Source organism: Limulus polyphemus, unplaced genomic scaffold (genome assembly GCF_000517525.1).
Source record: "Limulus polyphemus unplaced genomic scaffold, Limulus_polyphemus-2.1.2 Scaffold2713, whole genome shotgun sequence".
NCBI classification, from domain to species: Eukaryota; Metazoa; Arthropoda; class Merostomata; order Xiphosura; family Limulidae; genus Limulus; species Limulus polyphemus.
This window is the reverse complement of record NW_013668323.1, coordinates 75,641-84,063: the sequence shown is the minus strand read 5'-3', so window position 1 is coordinate 84,063 and position 8,423 is coordinate 75,641. Positions and strand designations below refer to the sequence as shown.

Sequence of the window (8,423 nt, the reverse complement as noted above, 5' to 3'; positions counted from 1 at the left end):
ACGTTTGATAAAGGTATGAGAGGTGAATTAAAAAGTCAAATATATTTTCAAAACAATTTCCTCAGACCCAGATTTGATTGGATTTTTTTTTTTTTTTTGTTTGTTGTTGTTGTTGGGAATAAACCTTTCTTGGTGAAAAGCTGAGGTTAACGATCTACACTAGTGCATCGTCACTAGGTGGCAGCTTCTCACGTGCACTATTTTACTGCCGCCAATCACCCAACACAAAACTTTTTAGCCGCAAGAGCGAGAAGTTGACTAGACCACGCCTGGAAGAGGGCAAAGAGAAGTTGGATTATTTCAAACAAACTGTAAGCAAAGTGTTCTAATTTATTTATCTTGTTTTAAAGTACAAAGTCGATTGATTAGAAAATTATGACTAATAGAGAAAAAAAACTAAATGTTCTTAAAGACAGTACACTATATATGACTGTTATTATATTGTGAAATAAAATTTACTTTAAAGTTTAGGTCCATATACAACAGCTCGTGGCAATGAGCAACATTAATTATATCGCATTGTTTCCTATATTTAACAACATTTTCTGTGGATTATTTGGAAAGTCAAGAGCACCTATATCAAATCAGTTGAAAGAGATAATATCGAAAATAACTTAAGATAAAGTAACACGGGAATGTCAAAGTTCGATGCTCTTAAAACCACGTTGACAGATGAATAGTTAATATGGGCACATTTAAAACTAAGCTGACACAGGAGCATCTAAGATGCAGAACCGGCTCTAAACAAAATTGTGGCCTGTGTGTACTTTGTATTCGGCACCCCTGCCTCTGTAAAATTCACAAGAACTGCTAATTGTAATGTCGATTTTGGCGACCCTTGAAGTGGGCACACGTCGCCCACCCCAAGGGCCAGCTCTGTTAATATGGATACAGCTAAAGCTATGCTGAAACATGAATAACTGTTATGCATACATTCAAAGCTAAGCTGGCACGGTAACAGTTGTTCATGTAATTAGATAATGTAAATGGCGTCTCAACCATTATTGTGTCTGTCGTATCCCAGCCAGCCTAAATATCTCTGATTTTGTGCCAAAGGACTCGTCGGCACTGAATATGGCAGGTATAGTGTGGTTGACATATTTCTATATATTCTTCTTTACTTTCACTCTTACGTTCTTAGAATGGATAAAGTTAAGGCTAAGAGGATGCACTTAGAGAAAACCTTAAATAGAAACAGCCTATGTCGAGATATCTGAAAATAAGCTGACACGGAAACAATTAATAGGAATTTGAATAAAGATAAAATGATACAAGAAATTGTAGCATTGATATGGTTAAAGCTAAACTGAGACAAGAACTGGTAGCTTTGATATGATTATACACTAAGACAAGAGCAGGCGGCAATGATATGTTTAAAGATAGACTGAGACAAGAAGTGGTAGCATTAACATGATTAAAGAAAAAATGAAACAAGAACTGGTAGCATTGATGTGGTTAAAGATGTCCTGAGACAATAACAAGTAGTATTGATATGGTTAAAGATGTACTGAGATAAGAACTAATAGCTTTGATATGATTAAAAATAGATAAACTGAGGTATAATAACTAACATTAATACGGTTAAAGATAAAACTATTCACTTTTTATTTCTATGTTCTTTCCTCTAAAGTTTTTTCTTACATCTGATCTTGTTTAAGTTATTCGATCTCTTAAACTTCTCTCCTTTTGAAATTTCTATGTGATATTTTTTCCTATTTCTTCGTTCTTCCAATTGTTTTTAAATGGCCATTTTTTTTCCATTTCCCCTCTCTCATGCCTCGCCTTTACCATTTTCTTCACATATTAATTTTTCTCATTTTCTTCCTCTCTTTCCTTGTTATTTCAACTTCCATCTTCTTTGTTTCTCTAGTTTGTTTTTGTGTTTTTGCCCTTTTTTCTATTCCTAACTTCTTTTGCCTTTTTTCCTCGTTTCCTCATTATCTTCCTTTCACTATCTAACTTCTTGTACTGTCTTTTCTCTTTAGGTTCTTTTTCCTTCTTTCTAACTTCTTTTACCGTCTTCATTTGTTTCTGTAGATTTTCCTCGTTGTGTTTTTTGTTTGTTTTTGTTTTCTAAATAACACTATTGTTGCTTTTCCTCCGTTATTTATGCCCCCCCTTTTTTTTACATTTCTGTGTGTGTGATTTCTTCCTATTCTTTTCTTTTGTTTCTTATTTGCTGTACTTTGATTTGTTTGTTTGTTTATACTGAGATTTTGCGCGAAAAGTTACGCAAGGGCTATCGGGTTTAGTGCCGGACAGTGAAAATGAGGTTCTGTGGTTCACGTCCTGTTACCACTTCATAGAAACAAAAAAATTGCCCTCCGCGCTCTGGAGCTGTGGGTGCCTTAAATCATACTACTCGGTCTGGCAAAAGTAACCCAATAATTGGTGGTGGTTAGAATTTTCCCTCTAGTCTATCACTTCAAAATTAAAGACGGCTAGCACAGTTAAATCTGTTCTTAATCTCCCTAATTTTGAACTGATAGATCGAAAGGAAAGTAGATAGTGAATCCTTGCGCAAACTCTTGACCTACTCTTATTTGACCAAGTAGTAGGATCTGAATGTCACTCTTATAACGCACTCACGGCTCAACATAAGGAGTGTGTGTTTTAAGACAATAGTAGGCGAATCACCCAAATCCTCGAATTCACGTTCCGGACACTCTATTCACTAGGCCACAATCTATCTTTCACCATAAATATCTATCTCAATACTTCCTATGTTCTTCTCTCATAAGTTGGGCAAAGATTGGCCTCATGATCGAGTTTTGGATTTCGTAGTTGGCGAGACGGGTTTGAACCCGTTCTGTACCACAAAATATTACCCGCACTTTTTAGTTGTGGGTGTATTATAAAAGTGACAAACAATTCCCTAGAATGGATAGTAGGCTGCTGCTGACTGCCTTCCTTCCCTCTGGTCAGTAGTTCAAAATTAAGGACAGGGGCAGATAGTCTCAGTAACTTTGCCATAGGTGAAATACCAATACCATCAATTTTTCATGTCTTCAAACATTTTACTAGCCATCTTTGTGTAATCAGTAAGTAGCATGTCTTGTTGAAAACAATGTTTGGATGGATTACAAAAACTATAAACTATTAACAATTCGGTCTTGGGCATGTTTCATACGTAATAAAAAATAACCGTCATCTATTACTCACTATAGGAAACTGTGCACAAAGTAATGATTAACATGAGATACAGTAACAACAAACAGGTTCGGTAGTGTTACAACAGCACGAGAAGCTGTTGCAAACTCGTGGAACTCAAACTCGAAATTTGTGAAAACCTATTGCCTGGATTTTTTACATCTTTCATCGTATTTCGAAAATAACAAATGTAGTTATACAATTAGATACAGGTTAGCCCACTATTTCCCAACCTGTGGACGTTTTTGAAATTCAGGGGGCAGTAAACTTTGAGGGGGCGGACAGAAAAGTTTTGAGGGTTTAAAAGTTAAATTCGTTAAAATTAAACCATAAAAATTAACTATTATTGCCTTACAATTTTAATTTTAACAAAATATTTAATGGTCTAAAACTTATTAGAAGGGGGGAATGAGCATTCATTTTTTGCTGAAAGGGGTGCTGCGGCGAAAAAGGATGGGAAACACTAGGTCCCATTGTTTAACTTATGTTTTCCCGCCAACGACGATATTTTCGTCTTTTGAATTTATACATGTATTGAAACAGTTGAAATAAACTTTTTTTGTTGTGTTTCTGCTTCTAAGGACTTGTTTTAGCAGTTAGGCCTTACCATCTGTTCACAATTATAACATTGGAACCATTCTGTTAAAGAATTCAAAGCTGTTATTAAAATTAATAAGAACATAAATACTTAATTATAACTAAGCCATATAAATAGAATGTTATACTTCTTTTAAGCAGGAATTAATATATTATTAAAATAAGTGACAGAAGTAAGTTTGTTAAATAAGACAAACATCTAACCATTTGAAAGGAAACTAAGTTAGTTATCAGTAACATTAAAGAAACACATGCCAATAAGACCAGAAAATACATCGAATATAGCTTACCGCGTATACTTAATGAAATATCGCGACTTCGATTTGCGACTTTGTTATAATGAGTGAAACTGAAGATGAAGTGTATCTGAGGGTTCGCAGAGACTTGTGATTATGGGTCTGAAGCTGGCTTTAAATCAGTAGCATCCAGCGTAGCCTCCTCTCCTCGAATTGAGAGTTGTTTAATATATTTTTTATATTCAGCTGATAGTTTCAAGATTTGGATAACACAGCAACAAATTAGCTCTTGTTATGGCAGTATCTATATACAACAAAACCACATAGCTGGTTCTTATTACGTCAGTAGTTAGCCTGCATTAAACAAGACTGTAAAATAGTTTTGTTATAGCATTATGTATTAAACACCATATTCCTCGAACTAATTCTCGTTATGACATTATGTATTAAATAACACAGTCATTGAAATGGTGCTCATTATGTTAGTATGAATTAAACAACACATTCACAAAACTAATTTTCATTATATTAGTATATTTCAAACATTACAATCACCATACTAATTCTCGTTGTGTCGGTATGTATTAAACACTACAGTCAACAAACAAATTCTCCTATGTCAATATATGGTAAACATCAAATTCCCCAAACTAGTTTTCGTTATGTATTAAACACTACACTGTCAAACTAATTTACGTTATTTCATTATGTATTAAACACCACAGTCACCAAACTAATCCTTGTTACTAGCAGAAACATAGTATCCATACCTCATTGAAAAAAATATATAAAAAAGTGAACATTTAAAAAAAATCTTTTCTGGTAAGTACTGCACAAGAAAAATGTACGGATTGTGCTATTTAGTCATATGCAACTTTACTGATATAAACTGTAATGTTTTTTTATATTAAATGTGCTACCCTTTATTGAAAAAATAATAGTTTTATTTAAGAACTCTTGTTTTTAGTACTACATTTAAAATTTAAATCAATAGAAATATTATCAGACCCTCACATACAGTTCTAGTGAAAGTCGTGTTCTTGTTGTGAGGAGAGTAGTTTATTTAAAATTATGTGCTAGTTATCGTTATGTCATTATCTGTTTGATATTACACCACTTAAGCTAGTTCTTGTCATGTCAGTGTGCATTTAAAATCACACTGATGAAACTGGTTCTCATTATGTTACTACTTGTTTAATATCACTGAAACCGAAACGGTTATCGTTAGGTTGATATCTTTATAATATCACATCAGTCGAACTAGTTCTTATTATGTTAGAATTGTTTTAACATCATAACAATTGAACTGGTTCTCATAATGTCAGTATGTGTTTGATATTTGTTACGTATTAGAATTTCAAATGGTCTGAATTGAGTTAAATGATACTTTAAATTTAGTAGTTTAATTGTATTTTAGATTTAGCAGTTAAGTGAAAGCCGATATATAGTCAGTTTAGGATATTTGCCAACAAGATTGATAAACACAGTTTTCTTTTATACAAATATGTTTTAATACACAAACAATAATACAATTTACAATAACAGTTATTACAAATAGTTATTACAAACAATAATTTATAAACAAAAGTATTACAAACTTACAAGCAATATAAAGTCTTCTTTCTAGTCTGGAACTTCTTCGATGTCTTATCGAGGGTTCATGATGAGGGAGTTAATTACGGGTTGACGTAGGTACGATTCGCTTCACGGGAAGCTAGCTAGCTTTGTCCTTCGTTATTCATCAGCCACGCACGCTGAGTTTTCTACCGTTGAAGTTAAGTAATGTTTTCGTAAAAGTTTTGTTTATTTGTTTGCAATTAAGCACAAAGCTACACAATGGGCTATCTGTATTCTGTCCACCAAGGGTGTTGAAACCCGGATTCTAGCATTGTAAGTCCTCAGACATACTGCTGTGCCACTGGGGAGCTTTCGTAAAAGTACTAATTTCTGATGAGAATCCAATGAATTAAATGATTTGTAATGTTCGAACTTTATAAATGCTCCTGGACAAATATCTGAAGTTTTCCCGATTGATAAGCGTTATAACAATTACAGTTATAGCTTCCGAAGTTTATAGCACACTGACTATAGCAAATTAATAATAAATACTCTCTTTTGACGCGGTGCATTGGTTATATTTATAGGAATGTGGAGGCTTTCTATAAAATTCAGATTATGTAACAATACAAATTTAAGCGTTTACGTACATACATATATTGTTGAGAATCTTCTTATTGTTCGAGAATCTTCTACAACTTTAGAGAATAGGCGGGAATTTCGCAATACATATCTAACACTACAAGCTATGCGTGTTTCTAAATATAAATTTAATCTAAACAAACGTTGATATTAAAATAAATATATAATAACAATTTCGTTACATATCACAGTAACTAAACTGATTCTTGTTATGCCAGTATTTGTTTGATATGACACCAACCGAACTGGTTCTCTATATTTCAGTCTCAATTTGATATCACAGTAAACGAGCTGACTCTTGTTGTATTAGTATCTGTTTGATATCACAGTAGCCAAACTGGTTCTGGTTTTGACAAAATATGCTTAATACCATAGCAACAAAACTTTTTTATGATATGTCAGTATGTGTTTGATATCACAGCAACTAAACTAGTTCTCGTTATTTCAATATATGTTTAATATCACACTAACCGAACTGGTTCTCGTTATATCAGCTTCTGTTAGATATCACAATAACCGAAGTGGTTCTTTTTTTAGTATGAATCGGTTTAATGTCATAGCAACCGACCTGCTTCTTGTAATGTCAGTATCTGTTTAATATCACAGTATATCGAACGGTATCTTGTTATATTTTTATCTATATAGTATCACACCAGTGAAATGGCTTTCTTTAAATCAGTACGTTTAATATCACACTAACCGAATTGGTTCTTGTTTTGTTACTATATATTTTATATCACACTAACCGAATTGGTTCTTGTTAGGTCAGTTTTTGCGTGGTTTTACAATAATCAAGCTGTTTCTCGTTATGTCAGCACTTGTTGGATATCCCCCTGTCGAACTGGTTCTCGCTATGTCAGGATCTGTATGATATCACAGTAACCAAACGAGTGCTCGTTATATCAGGATCTGTATGATATCACAGTAATCAAACGAGTTCTCGTTATATCATTATCTGTATGATATCACAGTAATCAAACGAGTTCTCGTTATGTCAGTATCTGTTTAATATCACAACAATGTAACTTGTTACATCAACATCTGATGTTTGTTGGTTTAGATTTCCATAATGTTAAATTCTGTGTATTTCGCCGTGACTTAGACATTACATGATGGATAAATGAATGAAAAAGCTTAATTTTTGAAAATTTTACTTTACCATTATAACATCTTATTAGACTTTAATTCGCTTATAGCCACAAAGAAAAAGTTTCTACATTGTCAAACATACGCGTTTTAAAATGTTCATGTGATATACAAACTCGTCAACTTCTGTAGACCACCCACCACATATTCGTGTTCGAGGACAGATCTTTGTGATATATAATGAGTTTCTATTTATGCTTGCCCATATTAAAATGCTCGTGTAGAGCCTATTTAAGACAGCTGTTCTGTCTCGAACAACGATTAGTACCAATAACTTCATTCCCTAAATTACAAGGGAGATAGGAGTATTTAGGGAACAAGAAGAGGCTCACTTAGCCCCTCCTAGTTTGAACCCCTGCCCTTGTCATGTTAAAACGCACGCACTCATTTCGTCAAGTGTATTTCAAACATTTCCGACTAGGCGTGTTATTGCGCTACTTTGCACGTGCTTCCCAAGTGACGTGTTACGGTCTATGCTCACGATTTTATGGACAAGAACTGTACTGTAAGTTTTGGACAGAGTTACTTTGTTGGTCCTCGTGAGGTTGCTAGCTGAGCTAAAAATAAACTCGTAAAAGAACTAGTATTTCATTTGCTTCTCACTCACTCGCAACATATCGCACTTGAGATAAACATTACTTGTCATTCCGTATATGGTGGATGAATCGTTTGCAATACATCGTACTCGAGACAAACATAACTTGTCATTCCGTATGTAGTGGAAGAATCGTTTGCCACACATCGTACTCGAGATAAACATTGCTTGTCATTCCGTATATGGTGGATGAATCGTTTGGAATACATCGTACTCGAGATAAACATAACTTGTCATTCCGTATATGGTGGATGAATCGTTTGCAATACATCGTACTCGAGATAAACATAACTTGTCATTCCGTATGTAGTGGAAGAATCGTTTGCCACACATCGTACTCGAGATAAACATTATTTGTCATTCCGTATATGGTGGATGAATCGGTTGGAATACATCGTACTCGAGATAAACATCTCTTGTCATACCGTATATGGTGGAAGAATCGTTTGCAATACATCGACTCGAGAAAAACATCTCTTGTCATACCGTATATGGTGGAA

The 8,423-nt window shown here is 34.0% G+C and overlaps 1 protein-coding gene across 1 annotated transcript in view; it reads left to right on the top strand.

Moving 5' to 3' along the window:
* The first annotated feature begins 259 nt into the window (after nucleotides 1-259).
* The window catches only part of LOC106467704 (membrane protein FAM159A-like), a 76,816-nt gene continuing 68,652 nt past the window's right edge, over nucleotides 260-8,423 (top strand). The window contains exon 1 of the mRNA XM_013928082.2: nucleotides 260-311. The gene's annotated coding sequence lies outside the window, so the exon portion shown is untranslated. The remainder of the gene's footprint in view (nucleotides 312-8,423) is intronic.